Raw genomic sequence first — 19174 nt, forward strand, 5'->3', positions numbered from 1 at the left:
AGCTGAAGAAGATTTGAAAAAGCAATCTCTTGAAAAGGAAGAACAGCTTCAGGATGAGGTAAATATCTTGAAAGGTAAAATAGAAGAAAAGGATAAGCTTTTACGATTTCAAGATAGCTCTAAAGTCTTGGATGATATTCTTAGTAGTCAAAGATCTCCTGCTATAAAGACTGGTCTTGGTTTCCATGAATCTATTGAAGGTGAATCTAGTTCACAAGGTAAGGCAAGGAACTCTAAAGAGAAATCTAAAGTGATCAATGAAGAAATGAAAGATCCATCTCATCATCAACCAAGGAAAGAGATTCTTCAAAGAAAATCTTTTACTTCTCCTATGAATAATGTTGAATGTTATGTATGTAATAATCTTGGACATGTTGCAGCCAGATGTGGAAGAAGAAGAGTTCAAGACCATCATGCAGAAAGATCATCACATTCAAGGTACTTTAATGGATATTGCTTTGCTTGCAATAAGTTTGGTCACAAAGCTGCTGATTGCTACAGGGGGAATATGAAACATGTAAGATGTTATGCATGTAACAATCTTGGACATATAGCAAAGGAATGCAGGAACAAAGAACGGACATCATACCAAAAGGAGAAAACATCATCACACTTGAAGATATGGAAGAAGAAGGAAGTTCAGCCAGAAAGATGTGGCACAACAAAAAATACTCAGGTTCAGCACAACAAAGACATAATAAACTCAGAGGGAGCTGATGGTGTAAAACTTCAGTGTCCTGAAACTCATACGCAAGTTTCATAAATTGAATTCGCGTATATACGCGAGTTATACACTGCAAAGTCACGTATATGTCAGTCTGTGGAAAAGCAGTGGGGACAGGCTCAGAAAAGGGGTCTGATATGATTCAATTCAGTATCTGCTCTATTGGTTGACAGTTACAGTCTGCTGAGAATGTCTAGAAATGACTTGATACTTGTAAGATGCTAGAAGTATTTTAATCCTAACTTGATGACGATGATGTCTTGATGCTTACTACTGATGTATGCATGTTCATATCTAACAGAAAACAGATGGCACAGGTTGAGGGGGAGAATATGCCTTTAATATTGCATTGTTGGCATTATGGATTAATAGTCCTTGGTTATGTTACTTAAATGGCTAAATGATATATCTTGCTATGATGTGGTTGTGAGTAGTCCATGATAAAATCTCATATGATTCTTTGGGGTTTCATAGTTGATGTTCAGATCAGATTTATGGTTGACTCATTGATGATGCATATATGGTGCTTACATGGTGATCTTCATAAGGATAAGGAGAAGTACGAAGCTTGAATACACATCTTCCTCACTTGATGATGAGTCACTCATATGCTGTTGTCGTCATATGCATAAAGATCATATAGTTATGATGCAGGCACTCATGGGGATAAGGATTGTTGTTGTTGATGATATCAAGAAGTTTTGTCAAAAGAGTTTGAGCTCAAGATACATAGTGTTGATACATGGATGACTCCTCAAAGTCACTTTGTTGGAGACATGATGATGAGTTCATATGATGATAGGTTGATACTTACATATGTTGGTTGATGCAGATGTTCCCAAGTAATGATACTTGGATCATGTAGAGCTTGATGAAATGGCTATGGTGGTTTCACACATGATATAATGTGAATGACTCTGAATTCTGGTCAAAGGGATGAATTGATGCAGACATACCTTGTTATAGGTTGATGACTTATTCTCTACTGGACATTTACAGGTTGCTGATATGGAAATTTGTGTACGCGAGTTGGATAAGGACTATCCGCGTATATACGCTTGTTTATGTAGATACAGTCGTGTATATGATAATTTGAAGGAAATCAGTGGGTCAAACTCAGAATGAGAAGATTCTGATATGGGTCTAATAGAGACCATCTGGCACAGGTTCAGGGGGAGCAGATTAACATCTAATAATGCATTGTTGGCTTTTGGTTCTAGTTCACAGCTGTTGCTGGTTTCAGGTGGAACAGAGGTAGATGGAGAACAGAAGGAGAACATGATTGCTGATATATACAGTGATTGACAGATGCTGTTGATAGTAGTTATTAATGATTTGCATAGTCTTGATATTTCATCTCTATGTCATATATCTCTTTCATGGTGTCAAGGTCATGTAACGGCCTATATTGGTTTCCCCACTATGCCTGGGATGAAGATGTAATGTAATTGGTTGTCATATGTAAACTTCTGATGTATCCCCACTTAGTTGGGAGGTTGATCCCCACTTGGTTGGGTGAAGGATGTATGTATGAGTCTTTGGTGTTAGGAAGGTCACTTATGATATATAGAGTTGTGTTCTTTTTTGTAGAACATCTTTTTGCAGATCTTGCCTTCAGTCAGGAAGAGCACACTTCAGCAGTACAGAGACTTGGCATGGACAGATTGGTACACTTTGGCATATACAAAGGGGGAGCACATTTGGAGATTTCAGCAGGTACTCAGGGGGAGTATGGACAGCAGAATGTTTATCAAGGAAAGAGAATATCTTGGTCCACCCTTTGCCCTTGATGTCAAAGGGGGAGAGTGATTTGGTGTTGTTGCCATCAAGTCCAAAGGGGGAGATTGTTGGCATTATGAGACAAGTGTTGTACTTGATGGCAACCCTCTCATAGAAGAACATCTCAATTACATATAACTAGATGTGACTAAATGCATGGGATGCAGGACATCTCAAAGGAACAAGAAGATCAAGTTCTAAGTGTGACAAGTTAGCTTTGCCATCAAGTCCAAAGGGGGAGATTGTTGGCATTATGAGACAAGTGTTGTCCTTGATGGCAAATCACACTGATGACAAATCATAGTGCAGAAGGATAGCAGCAAGGAATTGATGATCAGACTATAAGAAGAAGAGAAAATTCATATACGCAGGTTCATTAAGCCCAAGTCGCGTATACACGCAGGTTCGCTATATACCAAGTCGCGTATACGCAGGTTCGCTATATACCAAGTAGGGTATACATGCAGGTTCATGAATGGAAAAGAGCGTACGTGTCGGAAAGCTTACTTTTGGTCCGTGGTAGTTAGTCCTCGGTACTTGAGCCTATGTTTTTGGACCAAAGTATCTCGACAGACGTGTTGATCCCTAGTATTGAGTTGATGGTATTGTTTTACTATGGTTTTGGACCGTGGTATTATGAAAGGCCTAAACCTATATAAGGAGAAGATCATTAGGCCAAAGGGAGTGAGTGAGTAATGACTATCTGATGAAGTGTGAGATCCAAATGCTGGTTATGGGTTGGTGATCTGAACCGTGGTTTCACTCATGTGGAGGATGATGAACTATGGAACGGGATCTCAAGGCTTGGAATGATTACCTTCATATGATTTGACTGTGGATAGATTAGATCTATTGATGCATGTTTATTGTTATGATCTGGGTATGTTTTGATGTCTGATATAGCTGTGGAATTACAAGTTAGGATTTGCAGATCTGTACGCAGGTTGTCTTTGGCAAAAGAGCGTATACACGCAGGTTGGGTTTGTCCAAGTTGCATATACAATGTGATGTATGATATTTGAAGATGAAGTTGGATCTGGTTATTGTTATGTTGTCTATGTTGTTGACAGGGTTTCAGTGATTTAGTATTGGGTGATTCAGAGATTGATGATGCAGGTTGTTTTATGGATCCAGTATAAAAATGTATGAAACGTGGTCCCGGGAAGGTCGTAGAGTTCAGTAGGCTGGCACCTATGTACTGGTAAACATATCAGCCAGTACAAGAGCCAGGGGGTTGTAGCTCCCTTCCAGGAGCAGCTGGAGAACGAGTAAAGGTTGGAGCATTCTGTAGGCAGGCACCTACGTACTAGTAAATGGATCGGCTAGTACAAGAGCTAAGAGGGTTGTAGCCCTCTGCAGGTTGTAGCCTGCGTGCTGGTAAAGGACTGCACCAGTACATTGTAAAAAGAAGTTTCTTATTAAAGGAAGATAGAAACAAATTGTAGCAGGTGGTTTTCACCCACATTGGGTTTCCACCTTATATCATGGTGTTCATGTGTGTGCCTTATGTGTGATGATCTGTTCTATCATATTGCACCTATTTATCTTTAATATGGTTAATAATGTCCTGATGCATTTACTAAAGATAAACTAACTGAATCATAAGATTTCTGGTTATACGCTGGTTGCTTTAGACACAGTACCGTGTACACGCTGGTTCACTGAACTGAAGTAGCATATATGTTTCTGAGTATGAGATTGAAAAAGTTTTATTGATCTGATAATACTGATTCACCCCCCCCCCTCTCAGTATTATTTCCAACATATTGATCAAGGACCTTAACCGCAGTTAAGAATAAGATTGCAAACAAGGTAAACGGTTGTAGTTCACATGACCACTAGTCCTACGTGAATTAGTGTTAACAAGTTAATAGTGGCTTTTAACGTGAATTAGCGTTAAAAGGTTAATATCCACTTTAAGTGCTAAAACCTTTATTAAGTGCCTTTTTCTTAAAAGTTGAATTAAGCACGTGGGTGGTATTGGAAAGACGGTAAACAATTTCTCGCACGGGGGAAAGGCTGGAAGTGGTATTCTACTGAAAGCATGCGAATCCACTTAGCGGTCAACATGTAGTAGGGAAAAACTTCTTTTCTCGTGCAGCCTTGATTTGATATCGGTCGTGTAGAAATCTGCGCGAGATTGTGCGATGTCCGTTGGATCGAGCGGGGTCACGTCAATGGTGGAGATTGTTCAGGCTAGTTGGCCAGTAGACGATGTGAAAACTGTTGGATGGATGGGATAGATCGACGGTTGAGAGTTAACTCGATCACAATCTCTATGGAGGATTATCCCTAATCGTCGGGATTATACCACACATATGTGTGCCAGGAAGTTAATGTAACGGCGACCTCTGACGGTCAGCGTAGCGGAGTGGCTAAAGTTTAGTGGATATGCTAAGTTTAGTTGGAGATTAGTGTAGTCACCAAAATTGGTGGAGTATCCCTAGAGGATAACGCATAAAAACACTCAAAGAGCAGTTTTAAAACAGAGAACATAGAAAAACAAAGAAAAACAGAGGAAACAGAAGAGAAGCCGAGAAACAGCGAGAGTGGAACAAGAGGCTTGTGAGGCTAATTAGAGCCTTCTAAATCTGATGGAATAGTCCAGAGAAGTTGGGGAAGTCATCTTCATGGAGAATTTCATCCAGGAAGATTAATTTGGAGCTCAAAAGCTACCAAAGGTTGCAGGTAGTTGTAGGAGCTACTAGTACTCATTCTTAGTGATCCAATAGACAATTCTGACTGTAAAGGACCTTCTGAATCCATTAAAGGGATTTGTAGAAGCATTTGGAGACTCCTAAGGGGCCAAGTTTCTACAGGGATGTTTCAGGCAACAAATGATCAAATGATCAGTCTGTTGTAGGTGTCTGATATGTGTTGGAGACAGAAGAAGAAGTTTCAAAGACAGTTGAAGAATTCTGAGAGAGTTAGTGCCATCAATACATTCAAGACAGCTCAGAGCACTGATTGAAGTATTCAAGTCCAAGGAAGCTTAGATATGTTTGCAAAGTGAGGACAACCAGGGATATAGATGGTATTCTATGCCCATTGGTTCAGTTCAGTCACCTTTGGAGTTAAGTGTGGAACTTGTAAAAGAATCTTTACCATAATCCCAAAGAGCCAAGTCAAGTTGACAAGAGCTCAAGGAGACGTAGCCCATGATATTAAGGTGAACTCCTAGATTAAATTTGTTGTTATCTATGTGTTGCTTATTTGTTGCATTATATTATTGTTATATGTGTTTTATATCAACAGAAACACTTAAAGAACTAAAATAGTTAAAAACAAACAAAGACATACACATGTTCAAGTACTTAATTCCACAATTTTCAACATAAGATAGATCATATATTTGTTAAGCTTTGGAGTGGGAGGTTCTAGTAAGTATAACAAGATGTTAAACCCTCATTTCAGATCAGTAGGAGAACCCTTGCTCACCACTGACCGCACGCTCTTCTTCGGTTGCAGAGTCTCCCTCTAAATCTGCAAGGTTCCTCTTGAACTAAACTCCTTCTGAGTCTCTGGAACCTGGAACTTCACAGAAAAGTGTACCTTCTTCTTGTGAACGTATGCCTTCTCCTTTGAAGCTTATACCTACACTTTCACTTTCCCCTGCTTCTCTAGAACCTGCACCTGTCCCTACTTCTTTCCATTACCCTCAGGCTTAGCAGTAAACCTGTAGAGACCATGCTCTCTAACTCTGAGTAAAATCTCGATGGAATTAGAGCCTCTGATCCTGAGTCTTTCCTTCCCATCCTGGAACAAGACCTCAAACCCCTTCTTCTCCATCATCGAGACAGAGAGCACATTATATCTGAGTCCTTGTACAAACAGTACATCCTGGACCTGCATCATATTTCTTGTCTCCATTTTGAATGGCACAACACCCAATCCTTGGATCTCCAAGGGAATCTTGTCACCCAACACCATATGCAACTTCGAGTCCCATCCAGCTACAGTCTCAAAAATATCTTGTGACCCTGTCATATGATTTGTCACACCACTATCCACGTACCATCCATCCTCTTTGATAGTACTCTATGAGAAATGAGAAATCATAGAAAATCATCCTCTTCATCTTCCAATCTTCTAGTGAGCTCATCCATCTTTGATTTATTGGCAATAAGGGTGGCCTTATTCCATTTTAATTTTTCATCATCTCCCTTCTTCTTCTTTGGACATCTCAACAAAAAATGACCCATCTCCCCACAGTTGAAACACTTGACTTTACTCAAGTCCTTATTTTGCTTACCCTTCATTCGTGATGCAAGTGCCATGCCATCATCTGAAGCTTTCTACTTCAGCTGAAGATCCTCGCCTCGCAACTCTCCCTGAATGAAGTCATCCCACAACCTATCCCATTCTGGCAGCTTCTCCCTAGTAATGATTCCTTTTACGAAGGGCTTCCATTCCTTGGTGAACCATTTCAAGGAAATCCTTACCATATCTCCATCTGAGACAGTCACACCGATGGTAGCAATCTCATCTTTTATCTAAGACAATCTTGTTAGATACGAGGTCATGCTTTCACCCTTTAACATCTTGGTGGACTTCAACTTATCCTCCAATACTGATACCCAGTTATCATTCTTATTCTGGAACAAATTCTGAAGAGACACCCACATCTCATGAGTGGTGTTCTTCCCAGACAAATGAGGTATTAGGGCATCCCTCATATCATCTAGAATGATCAGTCTCGCCCTCGCATCCAAATCTTCCCATATTTCTAGCTCCTTAGGGTCGGTTGGCTTCTTGATCTTTTTCTTGAAAAAATTCCGAATCATGTTGATCTGCAATATCAACTTAATCCTTTCCTTCCATGGACTATAACTAGACAACCCCTCTAACCTGTCCTCCTATCAGATACTTGCCTGCAACTTCCACATTGTAGTGAACCCTTCACTCACAATGTGACCAACTCCCTCTCACGTTGTACTTCGTTGCACACAACTCTGATTTACTTACTTCCAAAGTAGCTCGGACACGCTCTAATACCATGTTGAATTTCCACGACCTTTGGTCTAACTTAGAGTCTTAAAATCACTGTCTCTACCAAATCAAGAATCTCAACCATAAACTACTTTTCATAGTGGAAATATAAAGTAGTAAATCACATATGCACAATATGCACAGTTTTAAACAAAATTGTACAATATGTACAATCCCAATCTTCGTTGTATTAAACAAACTAAGTAATACAACAATCTATGGTTTACAAGATACAATGACAAAATTTGTTGCACAACTCAACAACCATCCCTCAGAAAATACTGTGGTTTACTCTAGAGAGGGTCCTCCACCCCTACGTTGCTTCTTCTAGCTTTGTTTTACCCCAAACATAGCTCGTAAAGGCAACCTCACTACTAGCTAAGGCATATGGCCTAGGACATTAGTTGTTGTAGCTTATTTCCCCCTCAAAATTCCACCAAATAGCCCCTTAAACAACAATCCTATACTCCTTCAACCTTCGACCTTTTTTCCTTGCAAATGTACCTAAGAGCAACACCAAATCATGCCCAAAACAACCCTAGGCTTCCACACTGTCACCTACAACAACCTGAAATCTTCCACATCATGCCTAGGCTCCTCCACACCGTCCCTTCGCTCCTTTTGCTGCGCCTTCCTCCACGAAATTTCAGAGATCCTCTTGGTGATGTATTGCCACAAATGCATGCCTTAAATGACCTCAATCCACCTTGTATTTATACACATACAATGGCTCAATGTCTCACTTGAAGTGACACTTATCAAGTTGGCCTACTTGACAACCAAATTAATTTGTCAACTTCAAAAATTCATATCTCTCTAACGATAACTCAGATTCATATGATTTTTGATGCATTGGAATCGCCTTTCCGAGCACTGCCATCCTCATCCATCAAATGTCATAAATTCATCATCGTTTTGTCCAAAATCTTGATGGATTCCAAAACCCCATACTTGGGTTCCAAGCCCACAAGCTACCCTTGTGGTGCTTTGCCCTCCAAACTCTGAACCCTAGGGCTTGGAGTACTTCCCAAGCTACACAATTCAACACTCATCACACTTCATGTTTTTCTCAAAGACAGGCATGCCACATATAATTAATGAAAATGCATCAACTGATTAAACATTGTAGTTCTAGCCAATCCCGTGTAACATCATATAATCAAATCCAAAAACAAAAGTGCATTTGTGCTACAATTTATACAATGACAGTAATATATCCACACTTAAAAGAAATAAAAAACAATTAATCTACTACTGTTGCGATCCCTGCTAAAGAGGATGGCCCTTCCTCCCTAGCAGGGTGCATGGATAGAATGAAAACTAGTTAAAAACTCAACACGTGATCTGTGTAAACATCACCAGATGTGTTCTATATTAGAAAATGACTAAAAGTTACAAGATCAAAATGTCGACAATGTTCCTATGTTGTTGTCCCTTTTCATGGAATCAAACCCTTTTTATAAAGTTTTACAAGCCCCAAAAATTAGGGAACAAATTAGTCATGAGAATCTCACAATTCTCATGCTGATCAATATTAAGAGTAAAATATAAATCATTACAAATAGTTTCCAAATAAAAGACCTATTAAAATTGCACCATCTTGTACAATTGTAACCGCTCAAATCCTTTAACCGCCCTTAGATAATTTCATGATTCTCAACAACTGTCTTTTAAGATAGCAACCCCGGTCTTTGGTAGTTGCGATGTAACAACATCCTCGAGGCGTAACAACATCCTCGAGGTGTAACAACAAAACTTCGGAATGTAACAACAAATCTTCGGAGCATAAAAAAAAGTAACAAAAATAATTGTTCATCCCTTAGTCCTTAGTATATGGGCAACACCTGAAAGAAAAATAACTAGAAAACCTCTTCCATAATTACCTTGGTTAGTCATCCCAAAAAATACATCACTTCATTCGATATTTAATAGAGAATGGTAAAATAATATTCTGGAGAGAGGATTGCTCCTATAACCAGGGAAAGTGGTGTTTTCGACATAAAGTTCATAGGTTTAAAGAGAAAATGATCAAAAATAAGGAAAGAGGTGTTTAAGATATGCTCAAAAACTGCACCCAACAGTACCACCCATAAAGCTAGTAGCCAATAAAGGAGATCCCACGGGACTAGGATACAAGTTTAACCATTAGATTGAATAGAGGAGAGAAGAGTACAAACCAAGCCCACTCTTTCTGCCAAATTCCCCCACTACTCCATGACCAATAGTGTCCATGATAAGTAAACAAAAATACCCAACTACACAATGAAAATCCATACCTTTGGTGTTGTAAGGGCCACCTTCAAACATACAATCATAATAGATAGGCAAGGGAGCATATGGCTAGCTCAAGTGGCGAAGATAGTGGCACATTGGGCTATCTTGTGGCTGTATGGGGATGATGGCTATCGATTGAGGACAATCTAGGAGAAAACATTTATCCTATGGGTATTACCCATGGTTAGTGGGCAACAAGACATTTGGACCACTCCTTCCCTTTTCAGTTGAATTTAATGCACAACCAACACATTTAATTACTTTCAACCAACCATAAGTGATATTTAAAGAACAATCATTTCCTCAAGACACCCTCTTCCTGAAGCAATGTTATATGTGCCCCTTCTTAGATATTTTAGAGTAATTACAATTATTTACAAAAGAAAAATGTTAACCAGGGGATGTTAGAATCCCCTCCCCCTTAAGGGGAACACCATCCTTAATGGTCAATATTTACAAAACAAACATAGTTGATATGGAGCTTTATACACACAACTTTGTAAAACCTTTATAACTCACACACTTAGTCGCTTGTCCAACAACTCAATGGCTCTCTCTCTCTCTCTCTCTCTCTCTATATATATATATATATATATATATATATATACTCATCAAATCGACTATATTTCAATGGCACTTTACAACTTCCTTCGTGCTTTGTTGTGCACTCTGATATCTTCAAGCTGTTGCAGTCCCAACTCCTAGTTGTTACACCACAATGGCTACAAATCAAGAATTTCCCATTTATCAGGTGTTCTCAACAACTCCTTGATGTTACACTATAGTGTCTATAACTCAATTATTAACAAGCCCATTTATCAGGTGTTCTCAAAAACTCATAGTTGTTACACCCCATTGGCTAGAAATTAGTGCAGAGGGTCATGCAAGGTGCAAAGATTCTTAGTTCAGCCTTGGAGAGAGATACATATAGTTATTAGCAAGGGGGTTTTATCAGCTGAGTTACCACTGAAGGAACAGAGTTCATTCTCTAGTATCTTAGAAAAACTTCCATATGTGTTCTCAGCCCATGCCATGGAACTACATAAGGTGTTTTCAGTCCACCAACCCCGCATGACTCCAACACTCAGAAGTTATAAGCTATCATAGTCTCGAGTGGATTGATCAACCCTATAAGGCACAACCACTTCTCAGTGATTATCATCTAACAAGCCTTTCAGATTTCTCAGTCGAGCTATCATATGAGCTTACTCTGTGATTATTAGCCAACAAGCTTCATGGATTTCTCAATTATAATATCACCAAATCTTATTCTGAATATCAACCAACAACCCTCATGGGTTCATCAACTATGATATCATAAAAGCTTCTCTACTCCACCAAACTCTCTTTTGGCATTATAATAATGCTTAGTGGAATGCATACCTAATCCTACAATCCAAGATTATCATTATTAGTTAGTATACATGTTTCCATAACCATCAATATTACCTCGTCATCCACATGACACAACATGAGCATATACAATCATATTCTTATTTTAAAATATTGGTCAATGAGGGCTTCCCTACTCTATCGATTCCTCTTTCAACTAGGAATCTCATTGGACAAATTATCATGTCATCCCATATAGCCATTTACACTTGTATCAATTAAATTTATAGAATCATTCTTCCACAAGAATGATTCCTGGCGATACCCTATTAGATAGAATGGAATTTATACATATCAACATGATAATGGACATACATTTATGTATGTAACTAGAGTCAAGGTCAAGAGAACCTCCTTTTGAGACATTTTCGTGCCTGCCATATCATTGTCCATTATACCCATGGGAAGAATCGACCTCTTTGACTTTCATACTGCCATTCAATTAGACATGGATAACCATATGTTAATTAAAATTAGAGTTTAGAGAACCCCCTATATTGTTGTCATATCTAGGAGTGATGCTCTAATATACACCAACAATGATCTTTCCCAAACCACTGCTCAATTTCATTCTTTTTCATTTTGTTCATGTTCTTATTTATGCATAGGTCCTCCATGGTTCCCTTGCTAGATCCATATGGCCTTCCTACCATGCCAACCATTTTTCCCAAGGCCCCAAAAACATGAACAAGGAAAGGATAAATCCAAAGGAAGAAATGACAACCATCAAAATAAAGGAATTCATGACAATAGTCATAAAATCATAAAACATAATAACACGACATGCCCAATTCAACAGTCAAAAGACAACAACCAATGCACCAATGATGTAAGACCAGAAAAATAAGCATAAAACAAGACAATTCCAAAAATTGACTACATCCCCATGAGTCTAGCAATTTTAATGCTTCACGAGTAAGGCTCATCCTGAGTCCTCTCCATGGATTCATTTAGCATCTTCTACTACAACAAACCACCACAATTGTACTCAACCAATACATAATTTATTTACAATTTATTTTATTGTTTCAACAAAAAAAAATGGATCTATAATCCATACCTAATTAGCCATTTCAATCATTGATTCCAGATGGCCAACATGCCTAATTTCAATGGCCACATAAATCCTAGGCACACGATCCTCCACTATCTGTGCTTCTTTCATAGTATGCAATCCTAGTTGATTTCTCTACATCTGGGGGAAATCTCTACACAGATGGTACTCCCTGCGTTTCCAACATACTAAGCGATTCTTTCAGGGTCCATCCTCTTCCTTGACCTGAGCATGTTGGCCTTCACAAGTTGTGCTAGTATTTTTCCGGGTTTCACCTCTACTAGTGGTGGAGTATCTTGCCTTCTCCCAAGGCCATTGTCCAAAATGTCCCTTCCTTTTTCCTTCAATTTGGCCTTAATTTATGGCCTGCATTTAGACTACTTGTAGAAGTGTTTCAACTTTTTAATGGCATCATTTAATGTTTGAGGCTCATGGACCTCAATTCTATCTCTAAATGATAGAGGAAACCCACTAATAAACCTCTAAAAAATCTCCTTCTTATCTTTAGGATATGGCACATACCTTAGTAGTTCCATAAACTTGGTGACATACTTATGATCTGTCATTTGTTCTGTTTTGAATCATAGAACTCTTTCACCTTGTTGTCATAGTAATTGTTGGACAAATATTTCTCTCTGAAGAGCCTTTCAAATTTATTCCAACTCAAACTCTCTTAAGTTATTCCTCTGACATTCTTTATATCTTCCCACAATATGTCAATTTTTTCTTTCAGGCTATAGGTGGCTACCTTTGATTTCATATTCCTGGAATAACTATGGATTTTGAAGAACTTCATTCCAAGAAACCAAGATTCTACATCTTCAAATTTCTTTATTTATCCATCAAATATGGGTGGTTTGGCCTTCTTAAATTCCTTGAGCATATGATCTCTTTCTCTTTTTCTCTGATAATGATGATGAGAATGACGATTATATCTTGACAACAACACTGGAATGTCCACCATAATGCTTTTGTCTGGGGTACTCAAAGGTGTGTTCCCCTTAATAGTGCTTTCAAATTTCCTTTTGTGCCTCTTCTTGGTCCTGCTATTGTCTACTCCATTTGTTCTTTCTTATAAATCCAAAGGGATTTTCCTGTCTCTATGGCTAGACCTTAGTTCATATTGTCTCTACCTTTGCAATTATGAGAGGCTCTCCAATATGACTGCATTTACCTCACCTTGATTCTCTTGAGCCCTTACCAACCTTTCATTATATGCTTTTCAACTCCTTAACTTGGCCCTTAGCCTCTGTAAGGTATCCATTAAGTCAGGAGAGTCTACCACTCCCCCTTGGCCAATTGATATTCCCTCTTCCCCATATTGCGTGTGATCAAAACTATACCCTACCATATTGTTGTTCATTTCTTGGCTGTCAGGAATTATGGCGTACCACCCTCTGATGTTATGGGTGACCTTCATCTTATGTTATGTGCTATTACACACACGCACAAAACTGTTAGATTTAGATGAAATTCAAGCATATAACAATTATTATCACCTTGGCTCATTGTTGGAAATCTGCTGGTACAAAGGTAGTTAGATAATACATTACAAATTAGCACATCAATAATAATGAATTCACATCAATCGCTAGTACCATGCTACTGACCCAAATCACAAGTTAAACACAACACTCATATATGCATTCAATCAACCATAGACTGACTTTTAACACATAAAAATTTGTTTAGTTAATTTTCAAAAAAAAAAACAAAGAAGCTCCCTTGTAGGAGCCCTGCCTTTACTTTCCCCTGATAGAACCCATCTATTCCAAGTGTTGAATCTAGATTCTCTTATACCACCTGTAAACACACCCCCCAACCATAACCTCGGTGAGAAGTGTTCACGTGCTAATCCAATTTCCCTTATACAGTTTGTTATGAAACCAGCTCCCAAAAAGATAGAAAAGATAGATGAAAGCCTTAGAAATAACCCTCTTCGAGGGGGAAATCTCCTTTACATTACACAAATGAACAATTCTTGGATGATACTGTTAGCACTGCTATACGAGGGGATAAAAAAGGATCCATGCATGCTGTTGAAATCCTCAAATTTTGGCTATAAGCCTTCCACCGATTGAAAATATTGCAAGAGGAAAGCCATTTGGAGGGCAGAAATACACTATCGGGAGGCGAAAATACCCCAAAAACCATGTAAAAATCAAACTACAGGCTTAAGGGTCCACTTTCATCTCAGCCATTGGATCTGGCCGATCTACGGTCCAGATCGCGTTGGCATATCACAAGTCAGGGGAGGCAGTGGCAGCGACATGATACATCGCCGATGAGCGATCGCCGAAATCGTTATCGGTGTATCGCAATGGAGGACTTACCAAAGGGGCTTTATTATTCACCGATGAGCGATCGCTGATATTGCATCGGCGAGTTGAAATGGAGCATGGCCTTTTGCATATATGAGCGTTCGCCGATGGGCCGGACCCGTTGGCAGTATGAATTCTTTTTAATAGATTATCGGGTCCGGAGCAATATCGGCAATATCAAAGAAATCGGGGCTTTTATGTTTTGTGTTCGCCGATGGGCCGGGCCCGACGGCGTATTAACTCCTTTTGATAGATTATCGGGTCCGCAGCGAGGCCTTCACATATGATATGCTTCCAACCCGATAAGCTGGACCCGATATTTTATGGATCATTTCTTATAATATTTCAAATCCGCGCTTAGGCCATTTTCAATGGTTTTGGGCGCATTTTCTGTGTATAAGAAAATATTAAGAAATATAAAGGAAGCTTGGGCGAGCGCCGATAGCGATGAAGCCCAGACCCGATGGGGTCCGGGAAGTAAAATATATATATTTTTATGTCCGCCAAAGGTGAATTTCTCATGTTTTGCAGCATTTCTTATGTATTTTCAAATATAAAGAAACAGAGGGATTGGTCGGCTATCATATGCATTGCGACCCGAAAGGCGGACCCGATAGAGACAATATGCATGTATGAACCTTTTGAAGTCCGAAAGGGACCGGTGCAGGGATTTCATAGGAACGACGGCCACTCCATTGCAGGTTCAGGCGCCAAGCCATCCGTAGCAGAGTCTTGCAGTCATGATACACACCAGAAGAAGGATTCGACGGAGAAGCGGCGGCCGGCAAACAGAGCCCGGAAAGGGAAGGAGAATGGCCACTACACGCCTCAACCCAAACCAAATGAAATCATGGAGCATTAATGGCCCTGCCAGTGCAGCAGTCATCCTAACAAACATAATGGGGCATCTTTGGCACGAGGGAGCTCCCATGCATCACAGCAGGCCGCCCAAAGCATCTAAGTATGGTTATTCCTCTGTCAGAAGAGAAAAACCTCCGAGCCATACCTGCCTATTGAGGGAATCAAACGGTTATGGGACAGATCAGACAAATTCAAGACTTTGAGCCTTCTAGAGAGCTCAGGAGCATTGTAAAGGGCCTATAAAACGCAGAAAACTAAATGTAACAAGGGTTCAACTTTTGGAGATTATTCCTCCCTTGTTCCTTCAAGCTTCTCATCTGCAGTCTTTAGTAATACAAGCTTCTTTTGTTGTTACATGTTTAATGTCCATTTCTCTTTTGTTCTATGCTTGCACTTGAACAATTTGTTCAGGTTTTCTGTGTGTTTAAGGCCAGATAACTGTCATCTTATCTCCGCTTTGATATATTAGATTTGCAAGCTTCTTTGCTGCCTATGGCTAGCCATTTGTATGTGTGATTATATGTGCATCTGCTAGTATAGTCAGTAAGTTCATTTGCTGCCTGTAGCTAGCCATTCATATAGGTCCATGTATGCAATCTGCTGGCATAGTCAATGTTCTTCATCTATCCATTAAATCTACAAACTATTGAGCATTAGCAGTCTAAAGCCTTGTGTTATTGGGGGTGTTCATGCATGTCTTGAGTGTGAATAGAGCTGAAATGGTTATCCGGCTTGATCCAAACAATCTTTCATTCCAATAGTTCAGAGAACAATATTGAAGATTATATGTTACCAGGCATCTCTGATTTACAACCTCGGAGAGTTTCCTGGAGTGATAACAGATACAAATGACAAGACCTCCTTTCTATATATAGGAGTCTAAGGGGTCATAATATAATCAGAGCCGACATAACAATAATAATGTAAGGGCACAATAATAACAATAGTGGGCTTCTATGGGGCACAATAATAACAATATGGGGACTACATGGGCACAACAATATAATAAGGGGGTTGTACTAATAACAATAAGGGGTTACACTAGTCGTATAGGGACCTAACATGCCCCTCTCCTTCAAAAGTTTTGTCCTCAGTGCTTGAGTAGTTCTTGATGCTTCTGTATAAATTCTTGTCCTCCCATGTGGAATCTTCAGCGGGTAAGTTCTTCCACTTGATGAGATACTCTGAAATTGATCTATTTCATAGCTTTCGATTTCTCAGTTCTGTGACTGCTTCAGGTTCCAATATGATTTTTCCTTCCTTGTCAAGTTCTCACAAGACTGTTTGAACTGGGATCTTCTGCAACTTTTGAATGAGTTCCCACTCCTTTGGGCATATGGATATATGTAAGGCCTGATGTTTGGAGGAACACTTCGTGGAATTAAATGAATAGAATGATCATGATCATGAATAGGTGGGAGGCCTTTGGGAGTCTCAAATACCTTGGAATGATTGTCCAAAACGTTTTGGAGATCTAGAGAAATACATGATTTCAAAGTGGGATCCTCTAGTGAACATAATTGTGCAATTACACCCCATCGTTCTTTATTTACAAGCTTTGTCATGTTGATAGAGTTGATTATCTTTCCAGGTTTTCCTTCGATACCCCTCAATTCAACTTCCTTTTCTTCCCAAAAAAAATTCAAGAAAAGTTCTTGAAAATTAAAATCTATCGTACCCAAAGATTGTAGCCATTGGACTCTTAGTAAAACATCAACACCACCCATTGGAATGGAAAGCATTGGGCTATTCAATACATATTCTCCCATGGATAGCTTGATATTATGGCACTTTCCAGAGCAATTTATGGTTCCTCCACTTGCAACCATCACTTGACACTCCGGTGCTGGATATAGGAAGAAATTCAATTCCTTGGCTATCTTACAATCAATAAAATTATGGGTACTACCTAAATCAATCAACACTCTTACCTTTTTCTTCTTGATATGTCCTTCTATCTTGATAGTTTGAGGAGTGGTAATTTCTTCCAATGCATTACAAGATATGGTCAGATTGATTTCTTGAGACTCGATGTGATCTTTCAATTCTTGAACATTTTTCTTCTTGATATGTCCTTCTATATTGATAGTTTGAGGAGTGGTAATTCCGTCCAATGCATTACAAGATATGATCAGATTCATTTCTTCTTTCTCGATGTGATCTTTCACTTCTTGAACCTTTTTCTTCTTGATATGTCCTTCTATCTTGAGAGTTTTAGGAGTGGTAATTCTTTCCAATGCTTTACAAGATATGGTTGGATTCATTTCTTCTTTCTCTGGGGTTGGTTCCTGGTGTATATACTCTTCTTTTGATGTTTCTTGATCCTTTTCTTCCTCCTCTCCACAATTAATGTAAAATAATTTCTTCTCATCACACTTATGACCTTTAATGTATTTGTTATCACAATTGTAACAAAGCCTTTTTTCTCTTTTTTCTTCCAATTGTTGTGGTGTAACCCTTGTAGGTTGTGGAAGGCTAGGAGAAACAACACTTCCATCTTTATAGTTGTGAGGGATAGACTTCCTTGTTGCCATAATTTTGCTTTCCACTTTGTAAAAAATCCCTTTTTCTTTTTTTCTTCCAATTGTTGTGGTGTTGCTCTAAAGAAGGTGTTGCTCTTTGTATCCTCATAATGCGCTATCATTTCTTCCATGAAAATTGACCATGTAACAAGTTGTTTACGAGAACAAAGCCCTTTATACCATAAAAATTGATCCGGTTCTAAATATGAAGATGCAATACATACATTTTGTAACAGTGGTACACCATGTAAATCAAAATATTTCTCCATCTGTAACATCCAATTTACTAGATCCTTTCCATCAAACTTCCTCATATTGCCTTTTCTTGATTTCAAGAGATCGATCTTGAAATGACTGTAACTCTGTACTTTCAGATCTCAAAGTTCTGAAATTGTCTTTTGCAGTAGCCCTCTGAGTCCTCTTTCTAACCCCGCAAGTCTAATCAGAATTTGATTCTCCAAGAAAGTGTTATGCCCAATCTCCTACGATGACCTAATTATATAATGTTTCAGTAGAGCGAACTTGTACGATGTGCCACGTGTCACTGTTTCAACCTTCGGATCTGAAAACTATGCACAAAAAACTAAAATCTATCTTCTTTCTGTAACTTCTTATGAAATTTAAATTTGTTGCTCAGAGAGAAAGATATGACGATTTTCCCAAGGCCACCTGTTTAGGATGTAATTCAGGATTCTGCAAAAACCCTAACTTCCTCAGATCATATATCTGAAAATATAGCGAAACAAGATCTAACATTCGAACCTGAGATTCAAAACGATTTCTTCTCAAATGGGTTTTTTATTTAGCTTCTGAAACTTCGTTGCGAAAAGGTTATAGCGAAAATACCACGATGACTTGTTTTAGATGAAATTCTAGAGCTTGCAAAAACCCTAAATTCCTCATATCATATCTCTGAAAATATAGTGAGACAAGATTTGAAATTCATACGCATGGTTCACACCTATTTCTTCTCAAATGGGTTTTTTGTTCCGCTTCTGAAACTTTGTAGTGAAAAGGCTATAGTGAAAATACCACAATGACCTGTTTGGAGCAGTGAAACCCTAGAATCGAAAGCTCTTACACCAAATTTTATGAAACCAGCTCCCAAAGAGATAGAAAAGATAGATGAACACCTTAGAAATAATTCTCTTTGAGGGGGAAACCTCCTTTACATTACACAAATGAACAATTCTTGGATGATACAAATGACAATACCCCCTTTCTGTATAGAGGAGTCTAAGCGGTCATAATATAATCA

The sequence above is a fragment of the Pinus tabuliformis genome, chromosome 3_2, assembly GCF_031772625.1.
Source record: "Pinus tabuliformis cultivar Carrire ecotype Pingquan chromosome 3_2, CPIR1, whole genome shotgun sequence".
NCBI classification, from domain to species: Eukaryota; Viridiplantae; Streptophyta; class Pinopsida; order Pinales; family Pinaceae; genus Pinus; species Pinus tabuliformis.